The sequence below is a fragment of the Apis cerana genome, linkage group LG9 (genome assembly GCF_029169275.1).
Source record: "Apis cerana isolate GH-2021 linkage group LG9, AcerK_1.0, whole genome shotgun sequence".
NCBI classification, from domain to species: domain Eukaryota; kingdom Metazoa; phylum Arthropoda; class Insecta; order Hymenoptera; family Apidae; genus Apis; species Apis cerana.
The window spans coordinates 1,897,816-1,918,446 of record NC_083860.1 but is presented as its reverse complement, the minus strand read 5'-3'; the positions used below and the strand labels follow the sequence as shown (position 1 = coordinate 1,918,446).

The window sequence follows — 20,631 nt, the reverse complement described above, 5'->3', positions numbered from 1 at the left end:
TTTTTTAATTGCAAAATTTTTCTTATTAAAAGTGATTTTTTGTTCAGGATTCTATCATTTTTTTTAAACTAACAACTAAAATTGTTTGCTCTCTTTTATTATACACTTGTTTATATAAGAACTATTAAATTTATCAGAAAATATTGATTTTTTTTTTTTGTTTGAAATTATATTGATATTTTATTATATGGATTTTATTATATTTTATTGAATGGATATTACATAGAATATTTAATATTTATATCAGTATATTATACAATGAAATATTTCAATTTTTCAAATAATTATTACAATTATTTTAAATTTAAATGTTTTAAAATATAATAAGAATTTTTTTATATTAATTTTTCAACAATCAAAAATTTTTTTGAATCTTTTATCCAAAAATGAATTTTTTTATTAAAATATATTTTTGCTAAAATAGAAGTAAAAGAGAGAATGTAACATATATTGAGGAGCAAAATTGAATCAATACAAATACTTTTTGTAGAAAATTTATTTATATATACCATGAAAGGGAATGGAAGAAATATGTCACATATATTAATTTACATTTATTTTATTATTAATTATTAATAATAAAAATATAAATATAAATTTTATTATATATAAAATCGTTTATCAAGACAATTATGATAGATATTTAATGCTTGATTAATTTATTGTGCTGTTAATTATCATCGATTAAAGATGATTTTATCAGAATCTGTGATGGCAAAACATCCAATACGAGATATTTGATCTTTTAGATTAAAATTTTCATTTCTAAACTTTTAAAACCATTTCCTGTAAATTGAGTAGTTTACAATATTATTTTTGTATTTTTTAATATATTTTTTTATACGTTTATGTTTATTTTTATCTTTTCGATAATAAAAAGATATTATGTATCCAAAAATATTTTTTTTTATTTAAAAATTTTTTATATGAAATTAATGAATCGAACAAAGTTAATATAATAAAAAAAATAATAAAAAAATAAAAAAAAAGTGATCATAATAAAAATAAGTTTACTGTTCGTAGATAAAAAAGTAATAGTTTAAAGAAAATTTAATGAATAATAAAAACCAAAAAATTTTAAATATATATTTAAACATGGTGATGCTGCCATTATGATTTAATTTTACATATTATTAAAGAGATTATGGATAAATTAATGTATTTAAATATTCTTAAAAATATGAAAAAAATTGTTATTCAAAAATAAAAAAAAAATAGATATTTAAATAAAAGTCACGAAATTATGAGATATACAACATTTTACATAATTACAACATTATAAACATTATAAAGAATTTTGAAGAAATTAGAAGTATAATAAAAATCTAAAATAATTATGATAGAAACTAATTATAGAAACATTTGAATGAACATTTTAACAATTGTAATTATCAAAATCTGCATTAACGAAATATTTTACAAATATTTTATTAAAAAAAACTTAAATAAATTTCGTTTTATCAATGGCTATATGATTTCTGAAATCGTGATGAAATGATGATATGTTTTCGACCAATGAAACGATATTTATAAATATTATTTAAATTAATCATCATAATATAAATTAAAGAAAATCCAAATAGCTAAGAAAGTCGAATAAGAACTATGATATATAAATATGTGATGCAGATTTTTTGATAATAAAATAATTAATTTATTGATTAACATATTAAACAATCAGAAATACGAATAAATTTTTAACAGAAATTTTGTCATAGTTATAAGATATTCTTTCACATACAACGATCTATTTAATTCTGATAAAACAGATATTCATTAGATGAAATTTTTCATTTGGAAAAATTCATAGAGACTCTTAAGATTTTTGAGAATTATTGGATCGGATAGAAAATTATGAATGGCTTATATGTTCGCTAGGTTTAATATCTTTGAATTTTTATTTAAAGAAAATTAAAGGAAATATAGAGTGAATTACTAACAAGAAATGAAAGAATATATAAAAAAAGGTTGCTCTGTAATTAATCCGAATGAAATTTAATTTTATGTCATGATATCTCTTCAGAGATTATGTATCATTATGTTCAAGATCATTATTTTAAACATTTAATTTAGTAATTTTCTTTTATTTCATAACATACTATATTCAATTGACGTTTAACTCTTCAAAGCGAAGAGATTAAAATATAATTTCTCTTTCGTTAGTTTGTATGAAAATAAAAATAATTTCGTTATATATTATTTTTGTTTTTATTTTTGTTATATATTATTTTTTATTCAATTTTATTTGCGTTTATTCATAATTATCTTCAATATGATCACTTAAGAATCGATTGAAAATACATAAAATGATGATTGTCCCACTATTTCAGAACATTATTATAGTAGTTCACAATGAAAATTATCCATTGTTTGCTTTCTGAATTTTAAAAAATGTCATTGAACAAGATATTTTTGAATAATATTTCATCTATATTATTATATGTATTTAAAAAAAAAACTTTGAGAATATAAGAAGTTTCATCGTTTTCTTGACAATTACAACTTGGATATGGTATGGAAATAGTCTAATTTTATTTTTCAAATGATCTGTGGATTATTTGTAAAAAAAAAAATTATTCAATATAATATAATATTGAAATCATCTGATAGTGATTTATATAGTGATACAACAATTTGTTTATCGAAAAGTCATTGATGAAATTACCAAAAAAAAAAAAAATCAGAGGAAAAATTATCCTACCTCATAATCTCTCACATGGCAACGCAAACAGTCGATTATTTTAAGTATTAAAATATTGGATTAACATTTAATTCTGATTTTTCATTTATCATTTTGAATTCTTCCTATTCTGTCAAGTGAAAAATAAAATACATGATGAATATATTTTATAACATCTGACAAAATTATTAAGACATATAATGATTATATATTTTGATTATATTTTTCCTGAATAAAAAAAATGTTCCAAAAATTGATTCGAATAAATATAAAAGTATATAAATATTGCAGGAAAATATTTTGAAAAAATATTAAAATAAATCATCATTTTCGTTCTTTCGTAAATTTATTTATAAGATAATAAAGAAAATTAAATTATAACTTTAGTTAAAATTATATAACAACTTATATAACAATCAAATTATTTTATAGTAAAGTTCATCATGGATTTAAGAAATAAATTTTTGTTGAGAAAAATACTAATACATTTAATTTACTCGCTGAACTTATCATCTAACTCTATTTTCAAAACTTAAATTTCATATAAAGGAAAAACTGTAAGGAATATCAATTAATTTTCAAAAATCAAAAAACTAACTGTAACATAATATTTAAAAACAATTTCATAGTACAATTTATATATATTTTCATAGAAAATATGAAGAAAACTAAATTATTATAATTTATTAATATACAAAATTTATGAAATTATAAAATTATTCATTAACTCTTTTTGATAAACTTTGTATTATTACGCAAAAAGTTTTTAGAATTTTTCGGTTTTTTAGAATAAAATGAATTTGGATTTCAATAAGTAATTCGCAAGTTTAATATATGAAGTTGATATTAACAAAAAATTACATTCATAATGTGTAGTTTTCAATTGTTTTAATATTTTTTGTTTATATGAAAAGATAATAAATGAATAACAAAAATTCATTTTTTACTTTATAAATTTAAACTTGGAAATATTGCAATAAATGTTGCAAATAATGTATGTAGAGAAGATTATGTTTGCAAAAGAATTGTATAAAAATAATTCAAACGATTCAAAAAAAAAAATTACTAAAAAATAAATTATTTAGAATGTATTGAAGATGATGAGTTGCAAGGAAATTTATAATCCATGAAAAAATGTATAAATATTGTACAGATATTCGGATGTGAAAATTATAAGATTAGAGAGATGTTTTATTTTTATAAAATATTGCACAAATGAATATCACATCATGTTTATAAAATTTAAAAATAAAAAAGAAAAATTTGTGTAGAATATTAAACATTAATTAGAAAACTAATGAATGATAAAGAAAAATTCTTTCATTTTTTCAAAATGTCTATGTATCTATGATTTCAATGTTTTTTCATAAAAAAAAAAAGAGATTATAAGAAAAGAAAGTTTTTCTAAAAGAAAAGCTAGAAATATGATTAAAATAAATTTTGTTATTCCATCAATTTTGAGTTGAGAATACTATTTTCACTATTTGTTGAAGTAAAATAAAAATAAATTCAGAATAGCAAAAAATCTATGATTAAGTTTTAAATTTTTATTTTAAAAGTATAATGCTATATATAATAATTTATTAATGAAAAGAATTAAATTATTGAATTTTTTTATAGATGTGAAAGATAATATTAATGATGAATTTAATGAAAGTTGTCGAAGATTTGTAATAGAAAATTCTTGTAATTAAAAATATATAAAGAAAATGCATACTTAGCTATAATTTGTAGGGCAATAATTTTTTAATTAATATTGCGATGCTTTTAAAAAAAATTTTGTTGTTGTTATTCTTGTTTCTTCAGACATAATTCATTATTATTAGTGCTTTTTTTTTTCTTTTTTAATATTTCTTTGGAATGTTTCTAAAATATTTTTCATTTTAAGAAAAAACAATTTTTATATTAAATTATTATTGTCTTCGATTATATTGATATCCAATATATTATTGGATATCATTGGATATCATTGGATATGTATAGTAGTTAGATTCTTCATTGTTCTTTATTTGCATAAAAAAATTTTAAAAATTGCATTTTATATTTGTATTTTTATTTTTTAATTTTATGTGCTGCTTGGCCACTTTTCATATTTCTTTTTTTTTTACCTGCTAAAATAATCTTGCAAAGCCATTCTTCCTGTTTTGCAGTCTTTAGCTGAAAAGATTGAATGACATAAATATTTATTATGAATATTTTAATAATTAAAAACTAATATATATACTATTTTTCAGATTCTTAGCAATTGGTGATTTCTACAGGATTATAACATTCAATTATTCAGAAGCATCTAGTCAATATATGTTATATGATGTACCACGCTAAAATATATCACTGATATTTGTTTTTATTAAAATTCTAAGTCACATATTAAAAAAAAAATTCATGAAATTTATTTTTAAAATTATTATAAAAATTGATACTGTATATAGTTAGGCCTTATATTTTATTTAAGTAAATTATATTGGGCAAACATTAGAAGACTTTATCTTTCCATTATATATCCAATATATATAAAGATTGTTTTAGTGCCAAACTTTGTCAATATATTCTATGGATTTAAATAAATAAAAATTTTATGTAAACATATATTATTTAATATTTTATTAAAAAATTATAAAAAAAAATACAAAGTTCGAAAATAAGAATACCAGACGTTTCTATTGAGATATAATAATGAAATATAAATCATATATAAATATTAAAATTAATATTAAATTTGATGTCGATGGTAATAATTAGTATTAAAGAAAAAATAATAATTAATTTAATGACAAAAATAATAAATTTAACTTGCATAAAATTATATATAATTATATAACATTTACTTCGAATTTTGTATTTTTTGTTTATAATTTTTTGACAAAATATTAACTTTATTTACACTATCTATATTATATTATATTATATTAGACTCATAGAATATGCGCAAGAATTATTATTTGATAAGATAATAATAATTAATAATTATTATTTTATCAAATCAATATTTGCATTATTTAACAATAAAGATGAAGATGAAAAGAAAATTATATCATAAATATCACAATTGAAGAAGAATCTGGAAAATTTCATAATACTGATAATGAAAATTATTTGAAAAATATTATTGATAAGCTATTTAATATAAAGAAAACATAGTTCATTGAAGAAAACATATTCATTTTAGAATAGTGAAAAAAGAAAACGATCATTCATAATAGTATAAAAAAAGTGGAGAGTTTAAAATAATTAATTATACAGATAAGAGAAGAAAAAGAATGAAAATGATTTTCATACTAATAAAAAAAATAGATTATAAAGAAATGTTCATAAAAGCAAGAAATAAGTATTAAACAAATTAAAGTATTATGCATAATATTGATACTCGAAGATAATCAAAAGTTAAATTTAGAATTAAATTTCGAATATTTCTTATCTGTTGAAGATAGAATTTCGCCTATTTTCATGTCACAGTTACATAATACGTGATTTTTCATATATTTTTGATTTCTTTAGAATTATTTTCTTCGCGCCTCAAAACCAATGATTCTATCATAAAGAAAGATTTCCAATACATATGTACAAATTCCTTTAAAAAATATTAAAACATTTTAAAGAATTTCCATTGGAATAAGCTTATTTCCTTTCTAGAGATATAATGGAAGGAAAGACACAAAGTCTTAAAAACGTTCAAACTACTTATGGTTTTAGGATTCATATTCATAGAAAAATCACACTTAAAAATTTTATTATCAAAATTATATCACAAGTACTGGAAGTTCATTAAATAAATCGTATAATAACATTTCAACTAATCGATTATCGTTTTTTTCTTTTTTATGATTATTAATTTAATTGGCTTCGTAAACAATAATGTAAAAATCGAATTTTTATTCTGCAGATACCATGTGTCATAACAAATTATTTAAAAAAAAATTATAAAATTCATAAATTATAATTACAATGGTAATGATAAAAGAGTCAATAAATAATTTTGTTTCATATGCTGGAATATTTTTTTAATATTAAAATATTATTGGAAAATATTTTCCAATAATATTTCAAACTATATACATTCTGAAAGAAGTTATAGAAAGATAAAAAATATAAAACGTGATTCAATTAATCATCTGCAATTATACGCAACTATACTATTCAACCAATAGCATCAAAAGACAGTTTTCTATTTTATTTATAATATATATTCTCGATTCTTGAAAAAAATAAATGTATAAAACACGAAAATTCTTAAATTCAATGTCAGAAACTGTAAGTAGGACCATTTTTTTTTATAATTCTAATAATAAATATATAATTCTAATAAATTTCTATAATTCTAATAATAAAACATTTTTATCAAATTTCGATATTGTTGATGATTTGTCTGTATTTCATAAATATTAACATTTATACTTATAATACTATGTATATTAAATAATATTAAGATTTATAGTTATAATACTATTTATAATTATAATATTATATACAAAAGTAAATTTATCTTTAATAGTATCACATTTAAATCAAATTTTTAAAAAAAATTTCACAAATTGAATGATAATATCTTTATCATAATTATCATAATATATTTAAATCCATTTTTATAAAAAAAATATTGGATGAAATATTAATAATTTCTGATTAATACAACAATAATAAGATTATCAGCATAATAATCGATTCATAATGCCAAAAATGTGCGGAATGTTTTAAACGTTTCTCAATTCATAATGGATAAATATTATCTAGTTGGTCTTGTGATAATTATCTTTTATCATCAATTTCTTGTTTGAAATCAATATTTATAATGAAATTTTTATGAAATCTGAATATGGAATATATATTGCATTATATCTGAATATGGAATCGCATTATATGACATAATAACAATAATTCTTGCAACATGTAATATAGAAAGTATCAAGAATATAACGTTTCATTGAGTTTTGGGACATGAACCAAATAAATATTTTTTTATACTAAAAATATTATATATAAAATATATAAAAAATTATATAATATATATATATAATTATAATATTTTTATTATAAACTTTATAGATCATAATAGAGGTTGGTATATGAAATATACCAACTGAAAATAATCAAAATAATTCCACTAAAATTATTGGAATCAATTTCGAGACCAATATGGAAATTGTATAAACTATCATCTTGATAATTTTCTCAAAACTATTAGAAAAATTAAGAAGAATGGATATAGTCAAATTTCATCATCTTTGAATCAGTTAATATTGAAATTATCTGAAATTATATTCTATGTAATCATTAAGATTATAAAAATTATCATGCCAAACATGTTGCACAAGGCTGATTCAATTTTAGTTGCTACTTAGCAAAATATTTCGAAATGAAAAAAATTAGAATAGATCACTCTAGAAAATCTAGGAAAATAATATAATTAAGTACACAAATAATTCTTAAGAATATTTCAGTTCTACATCATAAAAATGTTTAAAAAATTTTAATCTTATATTAAAGCAACACAAGATTAATTTTCTTCTAAAGAATTATTTTCTTAAGAAAATGACGTCTTGAAATAATTAATTGATACTGTACATAATATTATGTTATTTCATTTTATACTTTAGCATATATTTTTTATATCTATATCGTATTTTATTATTATTGTATTGTATAGTTTAAATGTTTTATCTATATTAAGTTATCACTTGCATATATATTATTATATATATATATATATATATATATATATATATATATATATATATATATATATATATATATGCAACTATAATAATATACTTATTGCGTTCAATTTATGTTTATCTTACGTTAATATCTTCAATTGTAAAAATAATATTGTATAAATTGTAATATTAAAGACAATTAGACAATTGAGAGGTAGATAGATTACTTTGCATATGTTGATGATTTTTGGTGGAACTGAATGCTTTTCATAAGAATTCTTTCTTGTGTTTTTTCAAAAGTATATAGATTGCCAAAAATAAATTAAAAATATTTATAGATATTTAGAGATATTTATATAACTCGCATAAATGAATTAAAATATTGAAAAAAAAAAATGAATGATTCAAAAAAAAAAAATTATATTGCGTAGACTTGAATTTGTTTTATTTTTTAATCTTCTACGAACGAATTAAATTAATTTTTAAATTTTAATTTATATAATATTTAATTTTTAATACAATTTTCACAAAATAATATATATTTTTCTTTATTTTTAATGTTTTAATATTTAATTTATAATTTTGTTTCAAATATCAGAAGAAATATTCATCCACAAAGAATTAAAATAGAAACATTATTTTTTTTTTCATAAGAAAATAATAATAATTAATTCGTGAGATAAATATTTTTATTAAAAAATTTCATAATGATATTATAAACATTTATTACATCATTTTTTTAATTGTCATTCATTTTTATAACAGAAACGGATATTAGTCCTTAATTTAATGTTAATTTGTTGTATCAAAATATATAATAATTATAAAATGTTACATTTTATATAGAATTAATTTAATACATATATTTAAGTATAATTTATTTGAAGCAATTCGAATATATCGTAAAAACAATATTTCGAATATTGATAAAAGTTATGAACATTTCCTGTTTTTAATATAATTGAAAAGTACAAGAACACGATATGTTTATAAAACTTAAAAAAAAAATAATAACAATGACGAGAATAATACTTCTGTGTATTTAAATTAATAAAAAATTTCTCAATAAGGAAAATATTAAAGTAATATAAAATATAATTCTAATATAATGTAATAAATTACAATAGAATTTAATTAATCTAGCATATTTGATAATTCAATTACGAAGGTGATGAAATTTTCAATTCTTTCAATAAATGTATAAAATATATAAAATATATTTCTTGTCTTGTTATCGTATTGAATATGTATTCTTTGTTTATTGTAATGTATTAGATGATCTTTTGTTTGATCTTTTATTTCATATACATATCTTATATTTTTCACAATATTCTACTATTATTTGCATGTTGCATTCTTTGCTTTGTGATTATTTTATTAGCAAATATGATTTTTAGAACAATCTATTCGAATATATAATTACTTGATCCTTTCTCAATATTATGTGATTTTTAAAATTGTTTAAGAATATTAATTATATAATATCTCTTCGAAATCACTTGTTATGTTGCTTTAGATTATATTTATTTATTTTTTTTATTTTATAAAAGCTTCTTTTATGTCTTATGTCCTTTTCTCTTTAATTAATGAACGATTAAGGGATGTTTGAATACTTATTTTTTTTTCAAAGCTGATTTTTTAACTATTGAATTCATATTCAATATTTTTCACATTTTCTTAGTTTTTATGTCCAATTTTTCAGATCTATCTTTGCTGTAATGAGCTATATTATCAATTTTTCTTTTTTATCATTATATCTATAATACTAGGTATAAATTATTTAATGCATGAAGGCCATTGAATTTAAAAAAACATGTTATCGTTTAGCAATCACAGTATGCATATTCGATTTTTTTTGATTTCTTATTTTATTATAATATAAGAATATAAGAACATGAAAATATCCAAGTTCTGTCAATTCTCTATAATGATTTTATCCATTTGTTGATTTCCTATTAATTTATCATGCTGTTCACTGATTTTTGACTCTGAAACTCTATCTTTTTTGCCATACTTCTCTTTCTTTTTATTATTCTCTTTTTTTATCTCTATTATTTATAATAGATCTTCTTTCTATCTTCTATGAAGAGATTGTGCATGATTTCGAATTAGAAGATAAACGATTTGAAGTACTTTTTTTTGGATTGCAGCCTTTCATTTTTAATACTTCTTCATCTTCAGTGTATCAATACAGTGTATGAAGACAATTTTCATTTTATTTAGTATAGTTAAATAACAAAGTATATATATATATATTTATAGTAATACAAATATACTATAATTATTTGACTATTTAGTTATTAGCATTTTCATTTAATAAATATCAATATAATATTATCATTATTTTTCGATTTGAAAAAAATGAACAGTTTTCTAGAATATCAAGCGTAATAAAGTTTCTTTGTTTGATATTTATTTTTAAAATCTAAAAGTATGGTATTTGTCAGTAAGATTTTTATATATTCTGCGTAATAAAAATGCCTTGCTAGAATTTTTTAAGATTTCATGCAGAATATGTCTTACAATTATATCTTAATAAGAGTGAAAGAAAAAGTCAAACTCTCAGTGAATTAAGAATTGTAGATAAGATTATTCTTTATTATTAATGACATATACTAAAAATAATATATTTAATTTTTTAGATTATATATTTAATATTTTTTTTTAGATTATATTATAATTATTTATTGGATTATTAAAATATCTGTATCTTTGTTTTAAAATATAAATATTTTTGTTAGTAAGATCTTCATTCAAATCAACTTTTTTGATGTTAATAAATATTTTATAATTTATAGTATTCTTCAAATCTTCGTTGATACATTTTTTGGATTTATTTTATATACAATTTATAACTCACAGTCAAGTAATATATATTCTTCTGTTTAAATTAAAACTGGTGATAATTTTCTTATTTTAGATTGATTAGCATTCGAATTGCATTGTTATGTCTATAAAATCATTATTTGAAAAAATTTATTCACCAAAGCTGTAGAATGTTCTTTAATATAATGTTCCTTTTTCAATATAAATCATAACAATTACAATTTCTTTCTTGCATATTCAATACAGCAACATTTTCAAAAATTTCTATTATTTCATTTAGCCAAACAATAATAAATATAGATCAATTTTTCTGTTATACTATTATTTATTTCTTTTCTTTTTTTATCTTTTTATTATATATATCTTATTTTTTATTACATTTGATGATATTGAATACAGCATATTTACTCAGGAAATATTTTTTAAACGTACCATTATTGATCAAAAAATGAATTTATAATGTCACTAGTGCTTTATTATCGTTAAATATGTTAAATAACGCCAATATTATTATTAAAAATGTTGTTAAAATATTATTAAATCAAATTAAATATTATAATATAATTTTGTAAATAGTGTTATGAATTATATTTACACAATTTCGTGTTATAAAAATAAGTACTTTCACATTTTTTACTACATGCAATATTTCACATTTATTATATAAAAAATCTTTTGCAAATTATCTGTTAGAATAAAATAATTTTAAATATATCTGTTTATTTATTGTTATGTTATTTATATTCATTTTATCATTTATTTTTATTATGAAAATAGATATAAATTCAATTTTCTATGTATTGCAATATGTTGATTATATTTATAAGAAATTACATTTAATATATATTTACTGAAAATTTCTTTTAAATGCATATAAAATATTAAAAATGATTATTTTAAAATAACATTTTTCACATTGATGTAAAATTGATCTTCGATATTACAATAAATACAAATTTGAAATGTTAATAACTTATTGCATTTATATATATATATATATATATATATATATATATATATATATATATATATATATTTCTTTAAATTTGATTTTATTAGAATCGAATAAAAGTATGAAATGCAGCAAATCAAGTGATTCGTATAATGAATATAATTATATAATCAAAAAATTATAAAATATTCTTAGAATAAAAAAAAATGAATCTTTGCATAGAAAAAATGAAATATTTAGAACTAATATTTATTAGAATTTTCCAATAAATATTTAAAATATATATACATATTTACTGAAAATTTCTTTTAAATTCTATTATAATTTTAATCTGTTCTTTTTTCAATCATAATTAGAACATATTCATTCAAATTTGAAGAATGTTATATATCTAACACATATTTTTAAATACATAAAAATCAGAGATGTCACACTTTCATGGAAAATCAAAATGGAAGTATGATACTGATACAAAAATGATTCTGGATTTCAATCGTTAATGAGAATATAAATGTTCATTAGAATATAATTATCCAAATAATAATTGAAATACAAACAAAATACAGATAAAATAAACAAAATTAAAAGAAATTAAAAAAAAGCAGGCAAATTTTAATTATTTATATTACATAATTGTATTTATATTGTATACATATAATATAATATGAAATACATATATATATTGAAATACATATAATACAGAATAATAATAATAATAAGATACAAAAAAACAAATAAAAATTAATAAATCAGGCTTTATTGGACATGACGATAAATCATTAATTCTCATTATAAAGCAAATATTTAAATCATCAAATAAAGTAATATTTATTGTTAATTTTAATACTAAGATAAATGTTGTATTTATTTAAATAGAAACATTTTTGCACAAAATGAAATAATATAATATCAATTTATTAAAACATAGAATCCTAAATTTAAGTGACATTTAATTTTTATTTAATTCCAATTCCAAATTTAATTCCAAAAAATCCAGTATGCAATTCATATGTTAAAATAATATTGACTAATAAGATGCAATTAGGCATTGTTCAAATGACAAAGAAAATGCTATTAGCTAAAGACATTGTATGACAATAAATATTAGAATATTAAGTAAATAATAAAATAGAAAATGATTCAAAAGATTCTGAAATAGAATTTTCAATCTTGGGAATAATAAATTTTCTAAAAATTGAAAGAACACTTGATCGATGTTATCATGCTAAATCTAATCAGAATTTGCTACAGCAAATTAGAAATTATTTAAAGAATTTTTGTTTAAATAAAGTTCTAAAAGAGAGTTGTTGAGTTCCGCATAATTTATAACAATAAAGCTAAAAGAGAAGATTTTGTTTTTTTTATTCAAATTTAAAAAAAAATCTTTTACATAAAATAACAAAAAATAATATATTATGATAATCCGAAAAAATAAAAAAATAAATTAATTTTAATTAACATCAATTATTAAACCTATATATTTATGATAAAAAACTTTTTTTCTGCATTTGATGATTTCAAGAAGTAATTAAATATAACTATTAGCGTTATAAATATATGCCATTTTTGAAGCATGTTTTCAAACAAGCATAAAACATTTTTTGACAATAACTCTAAGACATATAATAATGTGATTGTTAAACAAAATTAATACAATATTTTCTCATATCATTAAAACTTCCTCAAAGTTCAATTCCTCTGTAAATTTCTCTTCGATAGGAGAAGAATACATCACATTATTCTCATTGTTATTATTAGATAGAAATATATCTATACTACTAACAAAATTCCATTTATTAATATTATCTATTAATATTAATAAAGTTGTATTTTGTTTAAATTAAGTTTTTATATTTATAAAAAATAAAAGTTTTAATATTTCTTTATTTATTTGCTTATCTATTATTATTATTATTGTTTATTTTTATGTGATTTATCCAAATCATTTATTAGGCATGATATATATAATTGGAATGTTATTATTTATTATTCTTATTATAAAATTAATACAATTTATGATTTTAGAGTATCTACCTAGTTTCACAATTTAAAAAAAGTTTTGTTATTCTACTTTCTGATAAACGGATACGTTCGCATTTATGAGTATATATAAGCATTGCGTATGATGATAGTATACACTTGAATTGCAAAACGTCAAATCTTGACAAATATAAGTATTAGCACTAGCAAAAAGCAAAAGCTTAAATTCCATTAAAAAAATAGACCGTGATCACATAACATATTTATTTTCCTGATAATGCAAATATTGATTATAGTTATTTCAGTTCATACCTGTGTCAAATTAGAAAAAAGCTTATAAAAGCGTATCATTGTAATCAAGAAAATACATTTTTTTAGATGAAAACATATTTGAATGAATGTGATGCAAGAAAAATATGTTTTGATAGCAAAAATTGAGTTTAATCTTTCTCTACCAATTGTCATAAAATTCATATTGACAAAGGGAAAGTAGAATATGGAATACTGTAACTTTTTTCTGCGGATACATAATGATGCAAATAGAAATTGTTGAAAAAGCTTGCTTTAAGCATTAAATAAGAAACAGAATAAGACGAAAGTGCATTTTACATATTCTAGCCATGTAAGCTGAATTATATAAGAAGAATCAAAAGCTATAATGTTTATTAGCAATGTTTATCCAAATATTTGAATGGATAGAAAGAATATTTTCTCTGAAAGTGATTTGGGAGAGGCTAAATCTCTCCTTGACATTCGCGAAATCATAATCAGCATGGGAATCTATATTAATAATGTGAATTTGCAGCTATTTGTAGGACAGTTAGATTGTCAATATTATTTAATGTTGTAAAAACAATGGAAGAAGTGGTTCTATCAATTTTTGAAAAGTGAAGAGTAATGATAAATCATTTTTTTTTCTATATATATAATGATTAGAGTTTGGGTAATTTTTCAAGATTTATTAAATGCAGCTGCCTATTTATAAAATATTATTGAAGATATAGTAAATAATTTAGATGAAGATGAATTCAAAATGCAATTAATTAGTAAATGAAATTGGGGAAATTTAATGATTTAATAAGAATAAAGGAATCTTCAAACTAAAATTTTACTTCAACTTTACATGCTCGTATAAAAATATTTGAAACATTATTATTATTTTTATCAATAATTTGTTTTACAATTTATCGATTAAAAAATTAATTAAGGGAAAATCTATAATACAAAAAATTGTTTCAGAAATTGATACAGAAATTGATTTATAGATTTAAAGTGATATTAAAAGTAATGTCAAATGGATATAAAATAAATACAATAAATTTGTAATATATGTTATTACAGATATTACAAAAATATACATTAAATTATATCATAGTATTCCATAATTCTATAATTTGTAAGATATTTATTCATAGATTACTAATATTAACCATTATTTTGTCTATTAAAATTCTTGAAGGGGCAACAAAGAAGAAGGAATAAGTATTTTTATGTCTATAAAGAAAATTATTCAAGAAAGTATTTCCAAGAAATTTACATTACAATACATTAATAAAAATATTATTGATAAAACTTTTATTAAATTTTGATCGTTTTATTAGAGGGTCAACAAAAAAGCATTATTTTAAGGATCAACAAAAGAAAAAAATATCATTTTCAAGAAATATATGGAAATGTTTCTTTCTATTCAAACTACTGATGAAATTTAGAAAAATCAAATGAAGAAAAAAAAAAAGAAATTTCGAATGTACTTTCTGATTAATAATAATAATTTCAAAATATTTTTCAAAAAATATATGAATTATATAAAAATATTTTTTGCATTAAAATAATAATTTACATCATTTCAACATAATTTACGTACAAAAATAATTTTATCTAACTTTTCAATGCAAGTGTACTTTACTATTACCATGATTTTTCAACAGAAGAAACAATGTTTTGAAAAATTAAACAGTTATTCAAACACTTATAAACTTCAATATATAAAATTTTGAAAAAAATCTTTTTTCCAATAGAAAAAGAAAAATTAAATTTTATAAATCTTAAAATGTATTTTTAATTCTATAATTATATTAATTTGTTGCTTAGACAAATTCAATAACTATTATAATCTTCGGTCTATAAATAACATTAAAATAATTTTTTCCAGTTTAAAATCAGATTCCACTAAATAAGTATTAATGAGATATAACTATTTCGGTTCACATCTGTATCGGATTGAAAATAATGACGAGAAAAACGCATTTTATATGAAAATATATTTCAACGAACGAATCTGACACATAAGAGAAAACAAACTGTGTCCTGATGGCGGAAATTGGGGTTGATTTGCCAATTATCGTAAAATGCATGTTGGTAGAAGAAAGGGAAATTGGAATACCGTTCTTTTTGCGGATAATATACGGACATAATGATGCAAAAAGAGATTGTTGAGACAGTTTGCCAAAAACGAATTAAACAAAGTAAGTTATTGGCTTACAAAAATTTTTATCCAAGCACATGAATAGGGGGAAATTTCCGAATTATCTCCGAAGACTTTTATTGAAAAAGACCATTGTCTCTCTTCGACATTTTACAGAACATTTCCCAAAACCGTAATCAGAATGGGAATCCATATTGACAATGTGTATATTTGCAGCCATGGAATAATATAATAGTCCGTCGATTATTCTGGCAATTATTCGTGGAGATAATGGTTTTATTGATCTATTTTGAATAGAATCTTAGAGATAGTAATGGCTTTAATCCGATTCTATCCTTTTTTATGTTTCCTTTTGGCATATCTTTGAGGATTTTTTTCGCGAAAAGGAGAGTGAAAAAAAAAGAAGATAAAGGCAAGCGAGAATCTTCAAACTTATCTAATTCTTTAAATAAGCGGGAAGATAGTATAATATATCTTTAATGGTCAATAAAAAAAGTCTGATTAAGCATGGCATTAAATACTGCGTGGAAAATTGAAATATAACTATAATTAATACATGTATATTGCGTGTATAATATTAGAAAGATTAATTAAAGAATAGCCTTTAGATTGATGTGGAGGATAATATTAGTATCTAATATTTGTGATCCTTCTGATCCTCGTAAAATAATTAAATTTGAAAAAAATAATAAGGAGAATATAATAAGGCTAATCAAGGTTGATTAGGAAGAATAAGTATGGATTATCTAGTTTTCTCTTATCGCACACTATTGAAAATTGAATAATGCGGATAATATTAAATTTTTAATATTACTTATTCTGTTTTTTGTATAAACTTTTCATGCCAATATAATTGATAAATCGCATCTCGGCTTTAATATTTTTAAATTCTTTAGAAAAATAAATTGTCCAAGAATAATGTTATCTCAACTGCTATAATATATATAGCAAAAAATAAAAAGTCAAATCGAAACTTTCAATCAGCTCGATACGAAAGGAAAATGTATAAAGAAATAACTGAAAATTGTCTTCTGAGAATTCACTCAATTTAATTCGACAAGAAAAGAGAACCTTATCGTGTTATTATTTATATATATTTAATTGAATTAAATAGTTCAAAGAACTATCCAACAATCAATATACTCTTCAGATTTGAAAATGAAAATTAATTTTTTATAGGATGCATGTCATTGCGGTAATAAATAATATCGTTGAAAGAAATGATCAAAAATTTGCATCAAAGAGTATATACAATAAGAATGGTATATACGGATATAGAATCTTTGCAAATGAATGATAATAATAATAAATAATAAAACTGAGACAGAAATTCTCATATAGATATAGAATATAAATATAATGATACAAGAATGAAGTTAATGATAGAAAGATACATTATAAAGTAAATGAACAAAATAATTGCTAAATGACTTATAGAATTGAGTATAAAAAAAGAACAGGATTTAAGGAAATAATAAAGGATGCAATGAAAGCTTAAATTCAAATAAAAAAATTAGAAGAGATTATAAATTATAAGAAAATAACAGAAAGAAAATATGTGATCTGTGATAAAAAAATATCAAAACTTATTTAATTAAAAAAAAAAAAATAATAATAAAAATTAATACGATCGAAAAAACTACAAGCAAAAATATATAATAATATAAATTGAAGATATTAGTATAATTGAAAAGTTGAATATAAAATCTAATTCTTTTTTGTTGAAATTGCATTTTTATTATAGGAAAAACATTTATTAATAAAAGAATAATAGTTGGGTATTGTCTTGATTCGGTAAGTTTGTTCAGATTCAAAAAATATTCTAAATTGTTTAGTATAAAGACTAAAGAATTAATAAGAATTGATTTGAAAAGAAGAAAAAATAGATAAAAAATAATAATAGAAAAACAATATAATAAAGAGAAAAGAACGAAGATAAAAGAAAGAAAAATTGCAATAATAAATTTATGATTCAATAAAATAAGTAGTCTAAAGAGAAAAACAGATGCTAAACAGAATTAGATCAATCAGTATAATTTATCAAAATCAAGATAAGAAAATTTAGCAAATTTATCGGAATATGAATACGAAGCGGATATAAAAAATATTAATCATCGTATGGAAATGCAATAGATATGAAATAAACAATTAAAAAAAAAGCTGAAACAAATTAATATAAGCGCAAAAAAGATGTATAAGCATTGATCAAAAGAAATAATTAAGACTGCAAAAATGATTTGCTTCTTGATGAATATATTGATAGAAATATATTACGTGAGCGTGAAAATTATTTTTCTATAGATTTTTATTTTATTTTACAATTATTTATAATATTTATTGATATGCAGTTCCGTATTGTGTTCATCAATACTCATAATAATATATATATATATATGTATGTATGTATATATAAAACATAAAAAAATTTTATATTTATTATTAATCTATATGTGATAATTCAAGAGAATCAAAATTAAAAAAAAAAAGTAATTGCTTAACATAGATTATAAGAAAATTTTGAAGTCAAATTTTATTCCAAATTTTATACTTCTTTATTTTATATTATATATACATAATATATGAAAATATTAAATTTTATATATATTTAACTTAAAATTATAACAAAACTTATAAAATATAATAAAGTTTACTAATAGAATTAAAGATAGTTAAATAAATTAAATTAATACAAAAAAATATTATATAATTATATAATTATATTTAATTATATAATAAAAATATTATATATAATAATAAAATAAAAAACTACTACTTTACACTTTATACTTTATATTTTAATTTTTAAAGAAAATAATAAATTAAAATTGAAAATAATTTAATTTATTTTTATAAGTTAATTTATAATTATATTATAATAATATAAATTACGTATTTGTTGTAATAATATTTAATGAAAAATAATAAAAAAGATAATAAAATGTAGAAAATAATAAAAATAATAGAAGAAAAATAAAAAATAAACTAATATAACATAATTACAAAAAATAATAAACTACTTACCAAAAATAATGAAAATCGAGTATATATACATAAGAAATACTGAAATTAATACATAATATTTATAAATATAATTTTTAATGATATTTCGAAAATATCAATTACTATATAATAAAATATATATATATATAATTTACCTTTTGAATATAACAAATAAATATAATAAATATAATAATAACTTTTATATTTTGTATTTTAATTTTGCATTTTATTCATATATAAATTCCATTATTTATAGTCACGCTTGTAATGCTGCATGCAATGAGAAATCACGAAGAAGAATATATGCCGCCAAAAAGTCTCTACAAATAGTATTATAATAGAGACAGGATTACCATCTAACATATAATATGTTTCATAAAAATTTAAATAACATCATGAGCCAACCAGGTTTGCCACACATAATTTCACAGATTCTCTATATTCCTAATATAATATAATAATTACTAATTAATATTATTTTCTTTATTTATTCAAAAATTAAATATTTTATTTAAATAAAATATTTAATTAAATATTTTTTTAAATAGAAAATATTGTAAATATCAAAATTTTATTAAAATAATTTTTAATTAAAACTTTTTTAATTTAAGAAAAATAATGTTAATAAAATTTAATTCTTTCATTAAAAATAAACATTTTATTTAATAAAAATTAAGATAAAATATGTATTGAATATTTGTTAAAATGGGAAAAATATTTATATAATAATTCTAGAGATTAAAACATCATAAGTTGGTATGTAAAAATTCGTTAAAGCAAGATAGAAATAAAATTATTCATTCTATTTCATACTTTCGTTTTCTTTTTTTATTTTATTTCAAAATTATTGTTTTATTTCAAAATTTTATTGCTTATAAATTGATAAGTTTAATTTATTTACTTTTATATATCAACTTTCGTTTTAACCCTTAGAATTTTAAATTTCTTTTTTTGCTCGAATATTCTGTATGTATTTCATAATAGAAGAATAAAAATTTTAAGAAATTAAAATTTAAGATATGAATAAAAAAAATAATTACTTCTATAATAAAATAAGATTACATGTTCTTTTTCCCCCTTTTAACTAAAGATAAATTTTTAAATTGATGGAAGC

General features: G+C 19.1%; 1 long non-coding RNA gene across 2 annotated transcripts; it reads right to left on the bottom strand.

Annotated features, from left to right (window-relative positions):
• Positions 1-543: 543 nt before the first annotated feature.
• Positions 544-19,949, bottom strand: LOC107994388 (uncharacterized). Of its 2 annotated transcripts, none has more exons than XR_009831258.1 (5): positions 19,673-19,949; positions 19,539-19,577; positions 4,398-4,837; positions 2,702-2,810; positions 544-786 (listed from the first exon to the last, which is right to left on the bottom strand). It is a non-coding gene; the product is annotated as an uncharacterized LOC107994388 (long non-coding RNA). The 2 variants fall into 2 exon arrangements; XR_009831257.1 differs by lacking the exon at positions 544-786 and adding an exon at positions 1,086-2,547 and having other exon boundaries at positions 19,673-19,948.
• Between the last annotated feature and the right edge of the window lie 682 nt (positions 19,950-20,631).